Here is a 19510-nt window from a genome sequence, read left to right as displayed (position 1 = left end):
GTGCCTCACACCTGTAATCCCAGCACTTTGGGAGGCCGAGGAGGGTGGATCACGAGGTCAAGAGATCGAGACCATCCTGGTCAACATGGTGAAACCCCGTCTCTACTAATACAAAACATTAGCTGGGCATGGTGGCGCGTGCCTGTAATCCCAGCTACTCAGGAGGCTGAGGCAGGAGAATTGCCTGAACCCAGGAGGCGGAGGTTGCGGTGAGCCGAGATCGCGCTATTGCACTCCAGCCTGGGTAACAAGAGCGAAACTCCATCTCAAAAGTAAATAGATAAATGAATAAAAAATAAATAAATAAATCATTGTCAATTTTTATGTTTCAAGCCCATTCTTTGTTGATAGCCTCCACATTTATATGGTTAAGTCATTGTTGCTGTGTTTCTTATGACATTTTTATATACCTTCATTTGTGGATCTTAAGATGTTGCAGAAGGTTCATTCCTGTACCACAATACAGATTCACTTCCTTTAGCTGCCTTTTCTAGCACCAATATGCTTTTTAAAAAAATGCACAAACAACAAGCAGTGACAGCGGCCAATTCCTCGACTGTCCAGATTAATAACTGTAGCATGCTAAAGAAAGGTGTGTGTAAATAGCTGGAGATGGTGTATGGTCCAGAGTCCAGCATAAAATGCATTTCCTTTCTGAGCATTCCCTCCAATCCCCTAACCTGAATACATGCATTAGAATGTAGCAAAACCCTTTGGAAACTTCTCTTAGCCAACTGCAAACTTATCTGTTGCCACAAGTGCAAAGGGTTAGGATGTGAACCAGTATATCATAAAGCTCTTTAGCCACTTCAGTTGGTGACAGAACACAAAAGGAAAAAAATTCCCACGTATACACATCAGTCTGTCTCCACTTTTTATAAAACTGGAATAAAATGGGAAAGTGCCATTTTTATTAATTCTAATTGAATTTTAAATGTCCTTTTGACACAAAAAGGTATATACATGACACAGCTACACAACCTTTTTTCAACTGGACAACAAGTTGTCAAAACCCTGTGGATGTATAGCTTAAAACAAGATTGGTCAGGAAGAGAATTGTTCCTATAACTGGTAATCTGACACAATGTCCTATTGCCATTAAAAAAAAAAAAAAGGTCCATTTTCAGTTTATTCAAGTTTGTTTTCATGGTGTTTTATCCCTCTTGATAAAAAAAAAATTCAGACTTTTGTAATTTGTGTATGCTGATCTTCATCAAAAGGTTCATTCTCTGGATCAGAGTCAGTGGTGTCAGAATATCTATAATGATCAGGTTCACTGTCACTAACATCTGGTGTTACAGAAGTTGAACTGCTAGCCTCTGGATTTGACAGCTCCTCTACTGTTTTTGTGAAGTACAGCTTCACCTTAAAATTTGGAGAAAAGTATCTGTTGGCTTTGTCTTTATTTGCTTTGTCCAGATCATTTTTTGTTAAAGTAAGTACTAGATATTCCTTGTCATGATCGCACGTTCTATACTGCAAATGCTATCAATTTCTTGATCACACAGACTTCCATTTTTTACTTTTTCTGAGGTTTCCTCTGGTCTTGGTATGAAGAATGTATTTACCCAAAAGTGAAACATTTTGTCCTTTTTTAGCATCTTGTTCTGTTTGTGGAAGAGCTCTACTTTGATATCACCAAAGACAGGTAACGGCTGAGGGAACTCAAAGTACATAAACTTGTCTTCCAGTCTTGTGGGTCCGGAATTGGAGGAATATATCTTCTCCTTTAGCTAGCAGACCACAAACTGAGGATTGCAAGTTCCGCCACTGAACACTGGAATAGTTTCAAACATCATCTTGTGAAACAACAGTGCCACTGGTCTATAATCCAGATGATTCTTTAACAGGTAGCTATAATAATACACACCTCTGACTGGGATACGCGCCTCTGACTGGAAATAGTTGCTCCCTTTTTGTCTCTGGTCCTTACTTCCCCATAGAAATCTAGGGCCTCTTGTGCCTTTAAAAATCTGCCCCGATGTAATAAACATGCACAAATCATTACACCAGTTCGTCCCTTTACAGCTTTACAGTGAATTGCTGCAACATGATTGTCACCTTCACTTAGCCATTGGTCAAGATCTTGGCAAAAGGGTTTGATAAGTTCTAGCTGTGGTGGGTTATGGTCTTCAAAAGTGTATTGTGCAACTCTGCAATTAAATTTGGCGGTGTCGTAATGTCTTTCAGCACAAAGATTGTATATCTTGTAATGGTTTTTATGCTTTGAATCCAAAAACCGTACTACATCATCAACATTGTTCGTGTATACGCCTTCAAGTCTTTCTGCAGGAAATGCCATAGCAATAGTGTTTGGATAAATATAGGTCAAGTCTAAGTTGAATCCATCCTCTTGATATCTCCTTTTGTTTCTGCTAACGATCTCTTTCATGATGGCTGTCATGTCTGGGAGCCTTTGACTGAAGAAAAAGGAGAAGAGAGATGGCAGAAGCTGCTGATGGTGGGGCTTCTTCTGCAAGATGGAAATGGCTGTGGACTTGGCGGTAGCTGATGCCCCCGCTCTGCTGCCGCTTGGCTCTGGACCGCAGCCGGGTAATGGCTGCTGCGACGGCTGCTGGATGGGCAGAAGACGAATAATCCTCGGAACGGCTGCCTCCTCCGGCGGCCTCCGGAGCCTGGGCCACGGGAGATGCGGCGGCGGCGGAGGGGAGGTTTAAAACCGGTCCAGGTCCCTGGATGTGCCGCCGCCGCCGTGTTGGAGGCAGCAGAATGAGAGAGACCAACTCTCCGGTATTCCCGGCCCTGGACATGCTGACAGGCGACTCAGACCCCCTCCTTGGAGCCGCTGCCGCCGCCGCCGCCGCCGCCGCCGCCGGAAAAAATAATTTGGGATCTTTTCCACCTCGGTCATAGGGGAGCCACATTTTAGTCCTTGGTCCCAACTCAGTGACCTGGTGAAAATGGGTGAACTGGGGAGAATAAGCTAACAGGGCAGCTTTTATTAACTCATTCAGACACCTTCTCTGCCACTTCTACATGCTTCCTACCGGCCTCAGAGTTCAGGCAAAGTGGAGCAAATGAACTGGACTATTAAAAGTAACTTAGGGAAAGTGTGCCAGGAGACACGGTTAAAATGGGTACAGGTTCTTCCTATAATTTTGTTTAAAATTAAATGGACATCTTCTAAGAAAACTGGGTATTCTCCATATGAGATCCTATATCATAGGCCTCCCTGCATCCTCTGGGAACTCCCTGGGACTCCCTGGGAATTAGGGGAAACTCAGTTATACCGGCAATTACAGGCTTTGGGAAAAGGTGGCAGAGAAGGTGTCTGAATGGGTTAATAAAAGCTGCCCTGTTAGCTTATTCTCCCCAGTTCACCCATTTTCACCAGGTCACTGAGTTGGGAGCAAGGACTAAAATGTGGCTCCCCTATGACCGAGGTGGAAAGGATCCCAAATCGTCATTTTTTCTGGCGGTGGCGGCAGCGGCTGCAGCTCCAAGGAGGGGGTCTGAGTCGCCTGTCAGCACGTCCAGGCTATTAACTCTGCTTTCTGTGCTGAGGTCCTTGAGGTAATGATTTGGCCTCTAGGGCTGAGTCCAGCGTAACCACCACATAACCAGCACACCTCTCCCCTAGAGGGCTGACAAAGCTGCTTCTGTCCACATGCAGTTCCCAATCAGCCTGAGACCACAGCAGGTGCCGCAGATCCAGCTGACTGGAATCAACTGAGTCCAGTACCTCTAGGCAAATCATGCGTCACCGGGTCTTCCGACACTGGGAGTATAGTGGCTGGGTTTAGGGTGTTGCAAACTTTTATGGTTATATGCAGATTCTTGCACAGCGAGCCCTGGTACTTAGTTAAGCAGGCACTGATGAGCCAGTGATGCCCTTCATATTCATTAAGGTGATCACAGTGTGAGGGGCTATTTTTAAATTCTGTCCCAAAGTCAGCTGTCAGCCTCTTGCGCCAGTAGGGCAGTGGCCGCTAATGCTCATAGACATGGGTGCCATCCCTTGGAAACTCTGTCTAGTTGTTTGGACAAATCCACACAGGTCAGGGCCATGGGCCCATAGTCTGTGTCAGCAGCCCCACTGCCATTTCTTCTCTCTCAGACACATACAGCATGAAAAGCTTTGTTAAGTCCGGCAACCCCAGAGCCGGGGTAGATATCAGTTTTTCTTTTAACTGTGAGCAGGCCCCCTGCCACTCCCAGCCTCACTTGAAGGGCTCTCCATCTTCCCCCTTTGTGGTTTTATATAGAGGTTTAGCCTGAACTGCAAAGTTAGGAATCCACAGCCAGCAGAATCCCACTGCCCCCAAGAATTCTTGTACCTTTCTTCAAGTCTTTGGTACCAGCAGGTTACTGATACCTGCTTTCTCTCTATTTCTAGGCCTCGCTGCCCCAGCTGGATAGTAAATTCCAGATAGCACACCTGTTGTTGGCAAATCTGGGCCTTCTTTTTAGAAACCTTGTATCCACAGGTTTCCAGGTGTCTGACTAACATGTTAGTTCCCTGAGCACATCCAGCTGCTGCTAGGTGTCCCAGCAGAAGGTCATTCATGTACTGGAGCAGCACACAACGTAGGTCCTTGGCAGGGAAACTCTGGAGGTCCCAGGCCAATGCCTCTCTGAAGATGGTTGGGGAGTTTTTGAACTCCTGTGGAAGCAAGTCCAGGGGTACCGTGTTGTTACACCTGACTCTGGATCTTCCCACTGGAAGGCAAACAGTTTCTGGCTCTCAGGGGCTAACCGGATGCTGAAGAAAGCATTCTTTAAGTCTAAACAAGTGAACCAGCTGGTCTCAGCTGGCAACAGTCCTAGCAACATGTAAGGATTGGGCACCGTGGGGTGCAAGGTCACAGTTGCTTGGTTGACCAAGCACAGGTCGTGCGCTGGTCAGTAGTCATTGGTCCCCAGCTTGGGGATGGTGGAAGAGATGTGTTCCAAGGAGACTGGCATGGAAGAATAATACCATAAACTCTCAGGCATCTCAGTACCTGGATGCCCTCAAGAGCTTCCCTTAGACTGGGTACTGTCTTTGTCTGACTGGTAGTGCCCCTGGCTTTACTTTGATAACCACCGGGGCTTGGTTTACTGCCAACCCAGGGGGCTTGTCTTCTGCCCAGACCTGTGGCCATTGCTTGGCCAGCGCAGGGGTTAATTATCATCCCGGCTCAGTCAGAAAGTCTCCACTTCTCCTCCCATGAGACTGTGAGAGTCATGACAATCACTGCCCGAGGCAGTTTGAGCTGCAGGAAGCCCTTATCAGTGAACGTGATAGTAGCTTAGTTTGCTTTAACAAGTCTCTCCCCAAGACAGGTAGGGGGCAGTCGGCATGTACAAGAATTGATGTATAATCTCGTGGCCTCCCACCAAACAGGTCCATGGTAGGCAAAAAGCCTGTTTGTTTCTCTGAAACCCCAGTTGCCCCAATTACGTCTGTTGTCTTACTGGACAAAGTGGCTATGAGTTGGGTCACCACCGAGTGCTCCCTCTTTCTCTTTTTGACTAGGTTTGCATTTTACTTGCTGTTATACCAGCTTAGCAGTGTTACACTGTTTGCCCCATCTTAGCTGTTGAGCCTGGCAGCTCCACACACAGCTGCACAGCCAGCTGTTCCTTGTCTTTACGGTTAGCAGTTTAACTCTTTTCATCCCTGATTTTCCTTTTTACACCTTTTTCTCTGCCATTAGCACTGCTGCAGTTTGTACAGTTATGAGTTTCCCTGGCGTCATGGTGATACCATGATTTCCACTAAATCCTTTCTTGAAATTTTTTAGCTTAGTTCCCAATGGAGCGGGTTTACTTTGTGTTTTACCCAGCTCCCTCTGTTAGGGTAAGAACAGCACTCCCAAAAGGTAGAGGGGCTGCTCACTGATGTTGCAACTCAGGACTCTGCACTCCACCCTCAGTCTCCTGACTGTTAGGGCACAACACTCTCTCTGTTCACTTCTGCTTCAGATTGGTAGGACTGTCCCCCTTGCGGGAGTGTTTCAGAGGCTGCTTGGCATTGGAGAGTTTGTTACTCCCCCTGCAATACCTAGCTTGTGAGAGCACCTCCTTCAGCCTTGTGCAGTTAGTCCCCGGTCCCAGCTGGCCCCACAATTCACTCGGAGCGTGCAGCCCACTCTAACAGACCTGTGGCCTGCACACTTCGCGGCTATTAAGCCCAATTGGGCCCCTCCACACTCATTCACATGCACACATCTCCCACCACCCAAGTTCTAAGAAAACAAGATTACTGAAACCAGTTACAAAGAGACAAAAATTAAGCTCAAAGTGCCAAGATAGATAGGCATGTTGTGGGTGATCAGGCCACGTTTCCACCCAATAGGGGCAGGGAAGTTTCCCAGGACTAATCCTACCTGTTTCTGATGTCCAGACTCCAAGTGCCAGTTCCTTCTCGGTGTTCAGCCTTTGCGCAGATCTGCTGTGAGGGCCTGCCTTGCTGTGCTCTGGGCAAGGCGTTCCAACAGGGCTAATGCCTACACAGGAGCACTCTCAGGATCCGCATCAGCCAAGTGGGCTGGAGTCTCCCACATGGATGCTCTGCATGGCATGGCAAAGCTGCCTGGGAGGCTGTCCTGGCCGTCCGCCAACCGAAACATTCTTCCTGGTTAGGGAACCAAAATGCAGCAGGAGCGGCAGCGAACAAAACCTTGAACTGAGAAAGGGGTGGCTTTTTATTTGGCCAGAAGCCACAGCAGGCTAATGCCTTAACAAGTGAGCTCTCCAAGAAGCAGCTTCTTTCCCTTTTTATAGGCTTACAACTCTAAAGGGGAAACTGAGGCAAAACTGTGTCACTGTCCATTTGCCAAGTGACCTCACAATCTTTGGCTTCATTGATTTGCTAGTTTATATGCAGCACACACAGAAATAGGCAGGAGAGGGGGCTTACAGAGACAAGACAAAGGCTTTCTCGAAATTATTAGTTGGCAGAGGTATTTCCAGGAGGGGGTCTGGGTTGTGTAAATGTGGAGGACGTGACCCAGTTCCAGGCTTTGGGCAGTAGTTATATTCTTTGCAACACTTTCAAGGCTTATAGATAGCTTAGATGCTGGGAACCAAAAAGTGAGTTATCTTTCCAGTCCTTGGGCCTCATTATGGCCTGGTCAGTGGCGTCAGCAAGTCACTTGACCATGGATTCCAGTTCTTTGGTATTTTATCTCTCTTTACCCTCCTTCTCATCTGGAGGGAGGAGGTGGAGGCCTGTGAGGAGGGAGATGAGGAGGGGGTCTTTCCTCTTAAAACAACTGTAGTAAAGTTTCAGAATACAAAATCAACGTACAAAAATTAATAGCATTTCTATACACCAATAATATTCCGGCTGAGAGCCAAATAAAGAACACTATACCATTTATAGCAGCTATACAAAATTGAAGTGCCTAGGCATACAGCAAACTGAAGAGGACAGCTGTAAAACACTGCTGAAAAAAATCAGAGATGACAAAAAAAAAGGGAAAAACATTCATGGCTCATGGATTGAAAGAATCAATATCATAAAATGGCCATGCCACCTGAGTTAGGCTGTTCTTGCACTGCTTTAAATACCTGAAGCTGAGTAATTTATGAGAAAAAAGATTAAGCTGGCTTACGGTTCTGCAGGCAATACAGGAAGGATAGTCACATCTGCTTCTGGAGAAGCCTCAGGAAGTGTCCAGCCTTGGTTCAAGGCAAAGGGGGAGCAGTCACATCACATAGCAACAGTGGACGCAAGAGAAAGAGAGAGAGAGACAGAGTTGGGGTGGGGCACCACGTACATTAAAATGACCAGATCTCACAAGAAGTCTATCACAAAGACATCAAGCCATGAGTAATCTGTCTTCATGATCCAAACACCTCCCACCATTTACAATTTGGGATGTTGCTTATATACAAAGAATACACAAAATTTTACTGTGGGACACCCTGGAGAGCAGCACAGCGGCACGGCAGATGGTAGCCATGCTGGCCCCACCCAGGTGCTGCTTGCAGCTTTCCACTTGTGCTGCTCACTCCCCCTGCCCGGGCGGTAGCTGGAGGCTTTGGGTGAAGCTTTCCTGCTGGAGCCTTTTTTTCCCCTTCTTTTCTTTTGCTTGGCCACAGCTCTGGCCTTTTTTCTTACTCCTTTTATAAACACATACCTGATTGCCTTGCCAATTATTAATTACTGGGCAGGCAAAAATTTTTTTCTGTAATGCTGTTTGTTTAAGTCAAATTCCTATAGCTGTAGCATTTTCTTTGTCCTTTTTCCTATTTATTAGATGCCTTTGTGCATGATTTCTCCCCATTTGTTCCCAAAGCCTTATATCCAGTGTGTTCTTTACCGAGAACCATGGGCCTTGGGAAACAGCAGCTTGAATTACATTCTGTACTTTTACCTGTTGAGCTGATAACTGCTGTCCCATGATGAATCCCTAGCCTGAAACAATGCCTCACTGAGCTTGACAATCCCCAGTGGGTACCAATGGCTTACTGACTTCTTGACCTGACCGCACAGTCCTCTCTACCTTCTGGTCTCAGGAGGTCTGCTGTTCCTTCTTTGCAGCAGTGATCACATTGGTTTGTTCCTCGTTCGAGCGCCTGCTGTGACGGTTATCACATCAGGGTCACCACCTAAGATGTCATCTACCACCTGCGGAAGTCTGGTCTGCAGACCTTGACCTAACGACGGATGAATGAATGTACTCTCACACCATTACAGTGATATGAGTGGGCTAGGGATGGCCATTGGCTGCTTTCAGAGGGCAAAATGCAACTAATCAACCAAGATTCCCTCTCCATCATTACATTTATTCAGTATGAATTGTACAGCACAGGGTCTAAGTCAACACTTTTGTGGATAATTAACATGGTTAAAAGAGTGGTTTTATGAATGATAAAAGCTTTATGTTCTGGGCCCAGAGTAAACACTATTAACAGTTAATTCCCTTTTGATCTCCCCCTGAGAGGACCACCCAGCATAAAATTTACATGAGTAAACAGACTGGAGACAAAGGGATGTGGGGTAAACAGACTTAAACTGGGAAAGCCTCGTCCCTATCCTCTCCCTAACTAATGGGCTTGCCATCTTCAGCCTGTCCCAATAAAACCTTTTAGCCTTCCAAAAGGCTTGAGACTAATCTGTAACTTCCTAATATATCTTTAATATTTTGCCAGCCACCCTGAGTGAATATCAACATCCCATGGTGAGAATGCGAGGGGAAAGAGAGAGAAAGAGGGAGATGTGGGGAAGGTGCCACACACCTTTAAATGATCAGCTCTCATAAGAACTTACTTTATGAAGACAGCATCCAGCTATGAGGGATCCACCATCATGGTTCAGACATCATCTGCCAGGACCCACCTCCAGTACTGGGATCTGTAACTCAACATGCGATCTGGGCAGAAACAAATATCCCAACTCTGTCATTACCCAAGCAATTTATAGATTCAATACTACTTCTTTCAAAGTAGCAATATAATTTTTTGCCAAATTAGAGAAAACCATTCTGAAATTCATATTAAAGCAAAAATGAACCTGGATAGCTTAAGTAATCCTAAGCATAAAGAGCAAAGCTGAAGTCATCACACCACTCGACTTTGCACTACTCTATAAGGCTACAGTAACCGAAACAGCATGGTACTGGTACAAAAGCAAACATGTCAACTACCAGAAAAAAATGGAGAACTCGAAAAGGAAGCTGCACATCTACAATCATCCGATCTTTGGCAAAGCTAACAAAAACAAGCAACAGAGAAAGGATCCCCTGTTCAATAAATGGTTCTGGGATAACTGGCTAGTCATATGCAGAAGACTGAAGCTGGACCCCTACCTTTCACAATATAAAATTATTCACTCAAGGCTGGGCATGGTATCTCACACCTGTAATCCCAGCACTTTGGGAGGCCAAGACAGGTGGATCACTTGAGGTCAGGGGTTCGAGACCAGCCTGGCCAATGTGGTGAAACTCTGTCTCTATTAAAAATCCAAAAATTAGCTGGGCATGGTACCACAAGCCTATAAGCCCAGCTACTCTGAAGGCTGAGGCAGGAGAATCTCTTGAACCTGGGACGTGGAGGTCGTAGTGAGCCTAAATTGTGCCACTGCATACCAGCCAGGGCGACAAAGTGAGTGAGACTCCATCTCAAAATAATTGAATAAGTAAAATTATTTATTCAAAATGGATTAAAAATTTAAATGTAAGACCTCAAACTGTAAAAATTCTTCAAGAAAACCTAGGAAATATCCCTGAAATTAACTTTGGCAAATAATTTTTGGCTAAGTCCATAAAAGCTATTACAATAAAACCAAAAATGGACAAGTAAGACCTAATCAAATTAGAGCTTCTGCACAGCAAACTGAACTATGAATAGAGAAAACAGACAACATACAGAATGGTATAAAACATTTACCCCAACTCTGCAGCTGACAAAGTTCTAATGTTTAGAATCTGTAAGGAACTTAACAATCAAAAAAACAAATAACCCCACTAAAAATAGGAAAAGGACATGAACAGACACTTCTCAAGAAAAATTATACAAGTAGACCACAAACATGAAAACATGTTAATCATCACTAATTACCAGAGAAATGCAAATCAAAACCACAATAAGATACCATCCCACACCAATCAGAATGACTGTTATTTAAAAGTCAAACAACAGCAGACCCTGGTGAGGCTGTAGAGAAAAGGTAACACTTATACACTACTGGTGGAAATATAGATTAGTTCAGGCACTGTGGAAAGCAGTTGAGATATTGTAAAAAGCAGTCTGGAGATTTCTCAAAAAAACTTAAAACAGAGCTACTACTGAACTAAGCAATTCCCTACTGGGTATATACCCAACACAAAATACTTCATCCTACCAAAAAGCCACATGCTCATGGACATTTATCACAGCATTATTCACAATAGCAAAGACATAGAAATGACATAAAGAAAGAAAATGCAATAAAGACAGAATATTTGAAAAAAAAAAGCACTGATTTTTTCCTACTCTTGAATGATCTAACATATAACAGTTTGTTCAAAGGGACAGCAATGTATGCTTATGTGTGTTGTAAACCAAGCGTATCTGGGACAAGTCTCAATCATTAGGATGGTCACTGTGCTAAGGCTAAGGATGCACCTGTGACAGCCTCAGGAGGTCTTGACATGTGTTCAAGGTGGTCAGGGCACAGCTTGGTTCTAGACATTTCAGGGAGACATGGAACATCTACCAATATATGTAAAATGTACACTGGTTCCGTACGAAAAGGCAGGACAATTCAAACTGTTGAGGAGGCTTCGGGGTCATAGGTAGATAAGAGACAAACAGCTGCATTCTTGTGAGATTCTGATCAGCCTTTCCAAAGGAGTACCAGATATACATTTATATCAGCGAGCAGAGGGATGGCAACTTGGAAGGGACTGGAGGCCATTATTCTAAGTGAAGTAACTCAGGAATGGAAAGCCAAATAAAAACACATTCTCATTCATAATAGGGAGTTAAGCTATTCATCCATGTAACCAAAAACCACTTGTATCCCCTAAAGCTATGAAATACACCAAAATTCTGAAAAAGAATAAAACTGTAGAAATTTTTTAAAAATTACTTTGGGTTTAGAAAAGTGGCCAGTTCATGCTCTATTGGTTGGACTGTAAATTAACACAAACATTCTTGAGAAAAATTAATATTGATCAAAGGTCTTTTTTAAAAAGTTCCTGTATTTCAACCTAATAATTCTATATTGGATAATTTATTCAAAGCAAACAGTTTAGGGATGTGAGATTTATATAAACAATGTTATGGGCTGGGCATGATGGCTCATGCCTGTAATATTAATGACTTGGGAGGCCAAGGCAGAAGGAATGCTTGAGGTGGGGAGTTGGAGATCATCTTGAGCAATGCAGTGAGATCCTGTCTCTACAAAAAACTTAAAAAGTTAGCCAGACATGGGAACAGGCACCTGTAGTACCAACTACTTAGGACACTGAGGCAGGAGGATGAAGTTCAAGGCTGCAGGGAGGTACGATCACACCACTAAACTCCAGCCTCAGGCACAGAGTGAGACCCTGTGTCTATAAATAATAATGAGAAAAGATGCTCCTTATATCATTAATTATAAATACAAGATAATTTCAAAACTCAAATTGCAACTTGTTAAATGAATAACAAGATTTCATATGGTGGACTTCTACATGGCCATTAAGATAGTAAAGAATATGCATTTATTTATTAGCAGAAGAGTTCACAGTTAATAATTTATTATTTCCAAGAATTTCATGTTCCATAAGACCAAGAAGGTTTCTCCCATTAATCCCCAGAAGGCAAGTCAGAAATTACAAAAATTCTAATATATTATCTTTAGTATAAATATTTCTTTAAAACTAGAATGTGGCACATATATACCATGGAATACTATGCAGCCATAAAAAATGAGTTCATGTCCTTCGCAGGGACATGGATGAAGCTGGAAACCATCATTCTCAGCAAACTGACACAAGAACAGAAAGCCAAACACCTCATGTTCTCACTCATTAAGTGGGTGTTGAACAATCGGAACACATGGACACAGGGAAGGGAACATTACACACCGGGGCCTATTTGGGGGTTTGGGGTCTACAGGAGGGATATCAGGAGGTTGGGGGGCTAGGGGAGGGATAATATTAGGAGAAATATCCAATGTAGATGACGGGGGGATGGATGCAGCAAACCAACATGGCACGTGTATACCTATGTAACAAACCTGCACGTTCTGCACATGTACACCATAATTTAAGTATAATAATAAACAGAACAAACAAACAAAAAACTAGAGTGTCACACCTCGAACTGCCCGGCTCTTGTTCCCATTCGATCTTCTGATGTTCTAACTGTAATACTGTCTTTTTTATTCCAGATAGCTCCTTTTGTAGTACACTAACCATATTTCCCATTTGTTTAATTTCTGCTGTAAGTCGTTCACAGTCATTATTCTTAAGTTCCAGTAAGTGTTCATATAAATGAAATGCATCCTCGATTCTTGATGGGCTAACAGGATCTGTGTCAGGGAGAAAACAAGGTGGAAATAAAATATGTGAGTACTTTTTAGGTAGAAAGGACTGTGCATTTTTAAACACTGTCTCCTTCATACACAGAACAAATATGCACTGAGTGCCTACAGCGTGGCAGACATTCCACTAAGCTCTGCAGATAAAACAGACGAGACCTCTACTCTCAGTTAGTCTTAAGTGTAGTGGGGAACAAAGACAACAAAAGTGACAATTATAAATTCAGATAGATGGTGTAGAAAACAGACTTCCATGATCACACAGGAGAATGTGATCTATACTGGGCCCACGAAAGATTTCCCTGAGGAAGAGATGACCACACCAAGAAATGGAGGGTGAGAAGGACGCACTTAAGCAAAGGGGTAGAAAAGCATTCTAGCAGTCGACAGCAGGTGCCGAAGCTCTGCTGCAATCTGCTTCTGGCCATGATGGATGGCAAGTACTGATTTACCTTCTTGCCTGAAATAACCAAAAGGAAAATAGAAAAAATATATTATACAATGATTTACCAGGCAGTGGACTTCAGGTAATGAAGACAATGATCCCGTAAGACAGGAAACAAATGGAATTCATACCAGCGCTCCAGCTCCCTGCCTTCACAGAGTTTCCAGGCTATCACACAGAGAGAAAAACTGACATAGAGTCTACCAGATTCCCTGAGATGAGACGATGAAGCTGAGAGTCTGGTAAAGCCAAGAGATCACAAAACAGAACACTGGAAAGGAGACAGAGTACAGGGAAAGAACACTGAGGATCTGCAAAAATACCTCCTGGGTATCTAGCAGAGTACTGAACAGTGCATGTGTGCCAGAAAACTGCCCCAGACCAAGGGGAAGAAACATCTAAAAAAACTGGAAAGAAACATGCCTGCTGCTCACAAGATGCCAAAAAGAGTGTCCATTCCCATGAGTGATGCTGGGAAAACTCAGACTTCACATGGGAATGAATAGAGCCACCAAAAAGACCTTGCCTCAGGAGTGGGAAATTCGACCAAATCATAAAAGGAAGACTGGAAAGATCAAGCTGTTCATATGGAACTCAACCGTATATCAAAATTAAGCTCAAGCAGATTGGCAGAGGCATGGAAGATATATATTTTTTTAAAGCAAAATACTCTTGTAGAGATTCAAATTACAATGTCAGGAATGAAAACTACAATGGATGGAAGTGAACACAGATTAGACATCACCAAAGAGAAGTTTTATAAATTTGAGACATCAGTGAACTACGGGAAAACTTCAAGCAGGAATAAGTCCCAAAAGAGGGAAAAAGAGAGATAGAAAAATACAAAGAGAATGGTCGAAACTATTTAAATTTAAAGAAAACTATAACCCTACAAATCCACAAGTGTCTGGTTGGGAGAGAGGAAATAAAAGTATATTATTCTAATTTTCCTTTTTTAAAAAATGTCAATCGGTTTTTGGGGAACAGGTGGTCTTTGGTTACATGAATAAATGTTTTAGTGGTGGCTTCTGAGATTTTGCTGCACCCAAGCATCACTCAAGCAGCATACACACAATATCCAATCCATAGTCTTTTATCCCTCACCCCCCTCCCACACTTTGCCCCCAAGTCCCCAACCTCCATTGTATCATTCTTATGTCGCATCCTCATAGCATAGTTCCCACTTACGAGTGAGAACATATGATGTTTGGTTTTTCATTTGTAATTTTCTTATGCCATATGTGACATGGCATAATATTTTTGAAGATAGACTGTGATCAGTTAAAATCATATACTATAAATTGTAGTGCAACCACTGAGATAGAAAAAAATAGTTATAGCTAATAAGCCATAAAAGGGAGATTAAAAATAAATCACAAAATTTACTAGACTAATTGAGAAGAAAGCAGAAAAAGAAGAGAACAAAGAACTGCAGGGACCAATGGAAATCAAAAAGCATGATGACAGATTAACTGTATCAATAAGCACATTATAAATGAAACTGGCCTAAAAATCTCATTTAAAAGGCAGATTATCAGATTGGATAAAAATGCAAGAACCTACTACATGCTTCCTATAAAAAAAAAGAACTTTAGGCTGGGTGCAGTGGCTCACGCCTATAATCCCAGTACATTGGGAGTCTGAGACAGGAGGGTCACAAGGTCAGGAGTTCAAGACCAGCCTGGCCAACATGGTGAAACCCTGTCTCTACTAAAAATACAAAAAATTAGCCGGGTGTGGTGGCATGCAACTGTAACCCCCAGCTACTTGGGAGGCTGAGGCAGGAGAATCGCTTGAACCCAGGAGGCAGAGGTTGCAGTAAGCCGAGGTTGCGCCACTGCACTCCAGCCCGGGCAACAGAGTGAGACTCTGTTTCAAAAAAAAAAAAAGAAAGAAAGAAAAGAAAAACACTTTAAATTTAAAAACACAAATTGTTCAGAAGGACAGAAAAAGATATACCGGGTTAAGAATTGACAAAAGAAGCCTGAGAAGAAATGGCTATGTTAACACCAAAGTAAATTTCACAACAAAAATATTTACCAGCTATAAACAGTCATTTCCTCATGACTTTTAAAAGTTCAGTTAATCAAGAACATATAATCTTAAATGACTGTGTACCTAATAACAGCTTCAAAATATATGAGGCAAAAATTGATAGAACAAATAGACAAATTCACAAGTACAGTCTGACATTTGAATATTACTCAGTAAGTGATAAAACAAGGGAGCAGCAAATCAGCAAGAAGGGGGTAGACTTGAACAACACCATGCTTCTCTAGTACTCGGGGAGCACTTTCCAAAACACACCACATTCTAGGTTCTGCAATCAAGCTTAGTAAAAGAACTAAGTCAGAAGGATTTAACTCATGCAAAGTATGTTCCCTGACCACAAAGCAATCAAATCAGAAATCAATAACAAAATATCTCATCAAAATATTCAAAAAGTAACACACATCTAAATAACCCTAGGTCAAAGACATGATGCAAAGAGAAATTAAGAGTATTGTGAACGGAATGAAAATGAAAATACTACGTATCAACATCTGTGGAACACAGCTACAACAGTACTTAACATTTTTTTTAGCACTTAATGTCTATATTAGAAGACTTTCAAGTCAATGGTCTTGACTTCTATCTTAAGCAACCAAAAAAAAAAAAAAAGAAGAAGAAGAAGAATAAGAAACTAAAAAAAGAACAAATTAAACCCAAAGCAAGCAGAGGAAATGACATAACAAACATATGCCGACTCTGGCGCGCCAGGCCCAACCGCAGCTTCTCGGCTTAAGCACCTCCACTTGCAGTGGCCGATTCCGAGGCCACCTCCAGCAATGGCCTTTGCAAATCTGCGGAAAGTGCTCATCAGTGACAGCCTGGACCCTTGCTGCCGGAGGATCTTGCAAGATGGAGGGCTGCAGGTGGTGGAGAAGCAGAACCTTAGCAAAGAGGAGCTGATGGCCGAGGTGCAGTTCATGGAAACAGAGCTGAATGGAAAGACCCTGGGAATTCTTGGCCTGGGAAGGATTGGGAGAGAGGTGGCTACCCAGATGCAGTCCTTTGGGATGAAGACGATAGGGTATGACCCCGCCATTTCTTCAGAGGTCTCGGCCTCCTTCGGTGTTCAGCAGCTGCCCCTGGAGGAGATCTGGCCTCTCTGTGATTTCATCACTGTGCACACTCCTCTCCTGCCCTCCACCACAGGCTTATTGAACGACAGCACCTTTGCCCAGTGCAAGAAGCGGGTACGTGTGGTGAACTGCGCCTGCGGAGGGATCGTGAAGGAAGGCGCCCTGCTCCGGGCCCTGCAGTCGGGCCAGTGTGCCGGGGCTGCGCTGGACGTGTTTACAGAAGAGCCACCATAGGACCGAACCTTGGTGGACAATGAGAATGTCATCAGCTGTCCCCACCTGGGCACCAGCACCAAGGAGGTGCAGAGCCACTGTGGGGAGGAAATTGCTGTTCAGTTCGTGGACATGGTGAAGGGGAAGTCTCTCACTGGGGTTGTAAATGCCCAGGCCCTTACCAGCGCCTTCTCTCCACACAACAAGCCTTGGATTGGTCTAGCAGAAGCTCTGGGGACACTGATGCAAGCCTGGGCTGGGTCTCCCAAAGGGACCATCCAGGTGATAACACAAGGAACATCCCTGAAGAATGCTGGGAACTACCTAAGCCCTGCAGTCATCGTTGGCCTCTTGAAGGAGGCTTCCAAGCAGGCGGATGTGAACTTGGTGAACGCCAAGCTGCTGGTGAAAGAGGCTGGCCTCAGTGTCACCACCTCCCACAGCCCGGCAGCACCAGGGGAGCAGGGCTTCGGGGACTATCTCCTGGCTGTGGCCCTGGCAGGCGCCCCTTACCAGGCTGTGGGTTTGGTCCAGGGCACCATACTTGTGCTGCAGGGGCTCAGTGGAGTTGTCTTCAGGCCAGCAATGCCTCTCCGCAGGGGCCAGCCCCTGCTCCTATTCCGGACTCAGGCTTCTGACCCTGCAATGCTGCCTACCACGACTGGCCTCCTGGCAGAGGCAGGCATGCGGCTGCTGTCCTACCAGACTTGACTGGTGTCAGAGGGGGAGACCTGGCACGTCATGGGCATCTCCTCCTTGTTGCCCAGACTGGAAGTGTGGAAGCAACATGTGACCGAGGCCTTCCAGTTCCACTTCTAACCTTGGGGCTCACGGGTCCCCGCCTCTGGGGCTTTTCTGAAGAAACCTTCCCACTGTGATCAACAGGGAGAGAAGATCCACATTCTTGGGCTGAACACACAGGCCTCTGACACTGCTTACATGGCGCTCGTCTGACCCTGTAGTACAGCAATAACCATCTAATAAAGACCCTACCAGCAGGACGCTGAGGCAGGAGAATTGCCTGAACCCAGGAGGCGGAGGTTGCCGTGAGCCGAGATCACGCCATTGCACTCCAGCCTGGGTAACAAGAGCGAAACTCCGTCTCAAAAAAAAAAAAAAAAAAAAAAAGATCCTACCAGCAAAAAATAAATAAATAAATAAACATATGCCATGGTTGACATTTGCATCTTCCCAGAACTTAAGTTTATGCTGAAACTTAATCACAGAGGTGATGTTATCAGAAGGTGGGGCTTTGTGGAGGTAATTAGCTCATGGGAGCCAAGTCCTCATGAATGCGATTAGTGCTCTTATATGATAGACCCCAGAGGGCTCATTTACCCATTCTGCCATGTGAGGACACAGGGGGCAAAAAGGGATCTATGAACCCGGAATTGGTCCCTCACCAGACACCAAATCTGCCATCACCTGGATGTTGGACTTCTGTGAGAAATCTATTTCTGTTGTTTATAAGCCACCCAGTCTATAGTATTTTGTTATAGCGGACTGAACAGACCATAACATCAAAGATGAAACGAATAAAACAGAAAAACAATAGGAAAAAAAATCAATTAAAACCAAACACTGAGGAGGTCAAAAAAAGTGATAAAACTATCTAGTCAGGTTGATCATAAAAAAGAAGATGCAAATTACTAATTTCAGAAACGTAGTAATATGACATTTTATAGATTCTACAGATACTAAAAGAATAGCAATATAATAAGGTCAGCTTTATGTGACTAAACATGACAACTTTGATGAAACGGACACTTTCCTTGAAAAATAAAAACTACCACTGTTCTATATCTATAAAAGAAAATAAAGCATAGGTAAAGCCTTCCTAGAAAGAAAACTCCAGGCCCAGATAGCTATGTTCTGGTGAATTCTACCAAATATTTAATAAGTAATATAACAATTTTACATGGCCTCTCCCCTAGCCCTCAAAATAAAAAATAAAAAAAAAAGGAGAAATACAACTCATCTTGTCACTCTAGCATTACCCTGAACCAAAATCTGACAATGATATTACAAAAAAGGAAAAGTCCCTCATGAACGTGGACATAAAAATTTAACCAGTTTCTGAAGAAACCAAGATAGCCTCCTTTAGGTGACAGAACCACCTCTGGTACAGCCATGCAATAATGAGCTATCATGTCATGAGAAGACATGAAGGAACCACAAAGGCATATTACCAAGTGAAATATGCAGTCTAAAGGCTGCACATTGTATAATACCAACTATATGACATTTTAGAAAAGGCAAAACTATAGAGACAGTAAAAAAAAATCAGTGGTAGCCAGGAGTTGGGGAAGGTGGGAAAAGATGAACTGATGAAGCAAAAAGGAGTTTTAAAACTCTGAACCTACTTTGGATAATACTACGATGATATATACATGTCCTTATACCTTTGTCTAAATTCACAGCAATTAAGACACCAAGACTGAACTCTAATATAAACTATGGACTTTGGGTGATTATGGTATGTCAATTCAGGATCATCAGTGAGATCAACTGCACCACTCTGGTGAGGGAGACTGATGATTGCAGAGGCTGTGAACGTGTGGGGGCAGGTAGTACAGGGATAATCTTTGTGCCTTACTTTCAGTTTTGCTGTGAAGCTAAAACTACTCTAAAAGATAGTCTTTTAAAAATTTCTAAATAAAATTTTGGCAAATCTAATATATTAGAAGGATAATACATCATAAACAAGTGAGGTTGATCCCAAAACACAGGGTTGGTTTGACATCAGTTATTCACCACATTAACAAA

General features: G+C 43.5%; 1 long non-coding RNA gene and 2 pseudogenes across 6 annotated transcripts in view; 1 reads left to right on the top strand and 2 right to left on the bottom strand.

The window, feature by feature from the left end:
* The window catches only part of LOC135275736 (uncharacterized), a 72190-nt gene that overhangs the window by 40232 nt on the left and 12448 nt on the right, over window positions 1–19510 (bottom strand). For 4 of the 6 annotated variants that reach the window (XR_010343310.1, XR_010343309.1, XR_010343308.1 and 1 more), the window contains exons 2-4: window positions 12739–12952; window positions 9224–9326; window positions 6333–7629 (exon numbers count right to left, since the gene is read on the bottom strand). This is a non-coding gene — a long non-coding RNA (uncharacterized LOC135275736). Of the gene's footprint in view, window positions 1–2848; window positions 2931–6332; window positions 7630–9223; window positions 9327–12738; window positions 12953–19510 lie in introns of those variants that run through there. The other 2 variants (XR_010343313.1, XR_010343312.1) reach the window with 2 other exon arrangements.
* Window positions 852–2771, bottom strand: LOC135275729 (phosphatidylinositol 3,4,5-trisphosphate 3-phosphatase and dual-specificity protein phosphatase PTEN-like; annotated as a pseudogene).
* LOC110567841 (D-3-phosphoglycerate dehydrogenase-like) lies at window positions 16235–17639 on the top strand (annotated as a pseudogene).

This window comes from Aotus nancymaae, unplaced genomic scaffold (genome assembly GCF_030222135.1).
Source record: "Aotus nancymaae isolate 86718 unplaced genomic scaffold, 86718_ANA_hifiasm-v0.15.2.pri h1tg000018l, whole genome shotgun sequence".
Taxonomy (NCBI): domain Eukaryota; kingdom Metazoa; phylum Chordata; class Mammalia; order Primates; family Aotidae; genus Aotus; species Aotus nancymaae.
This window is presented reverse-complemented; position numbering and strand designations above follow the sequence as displayed.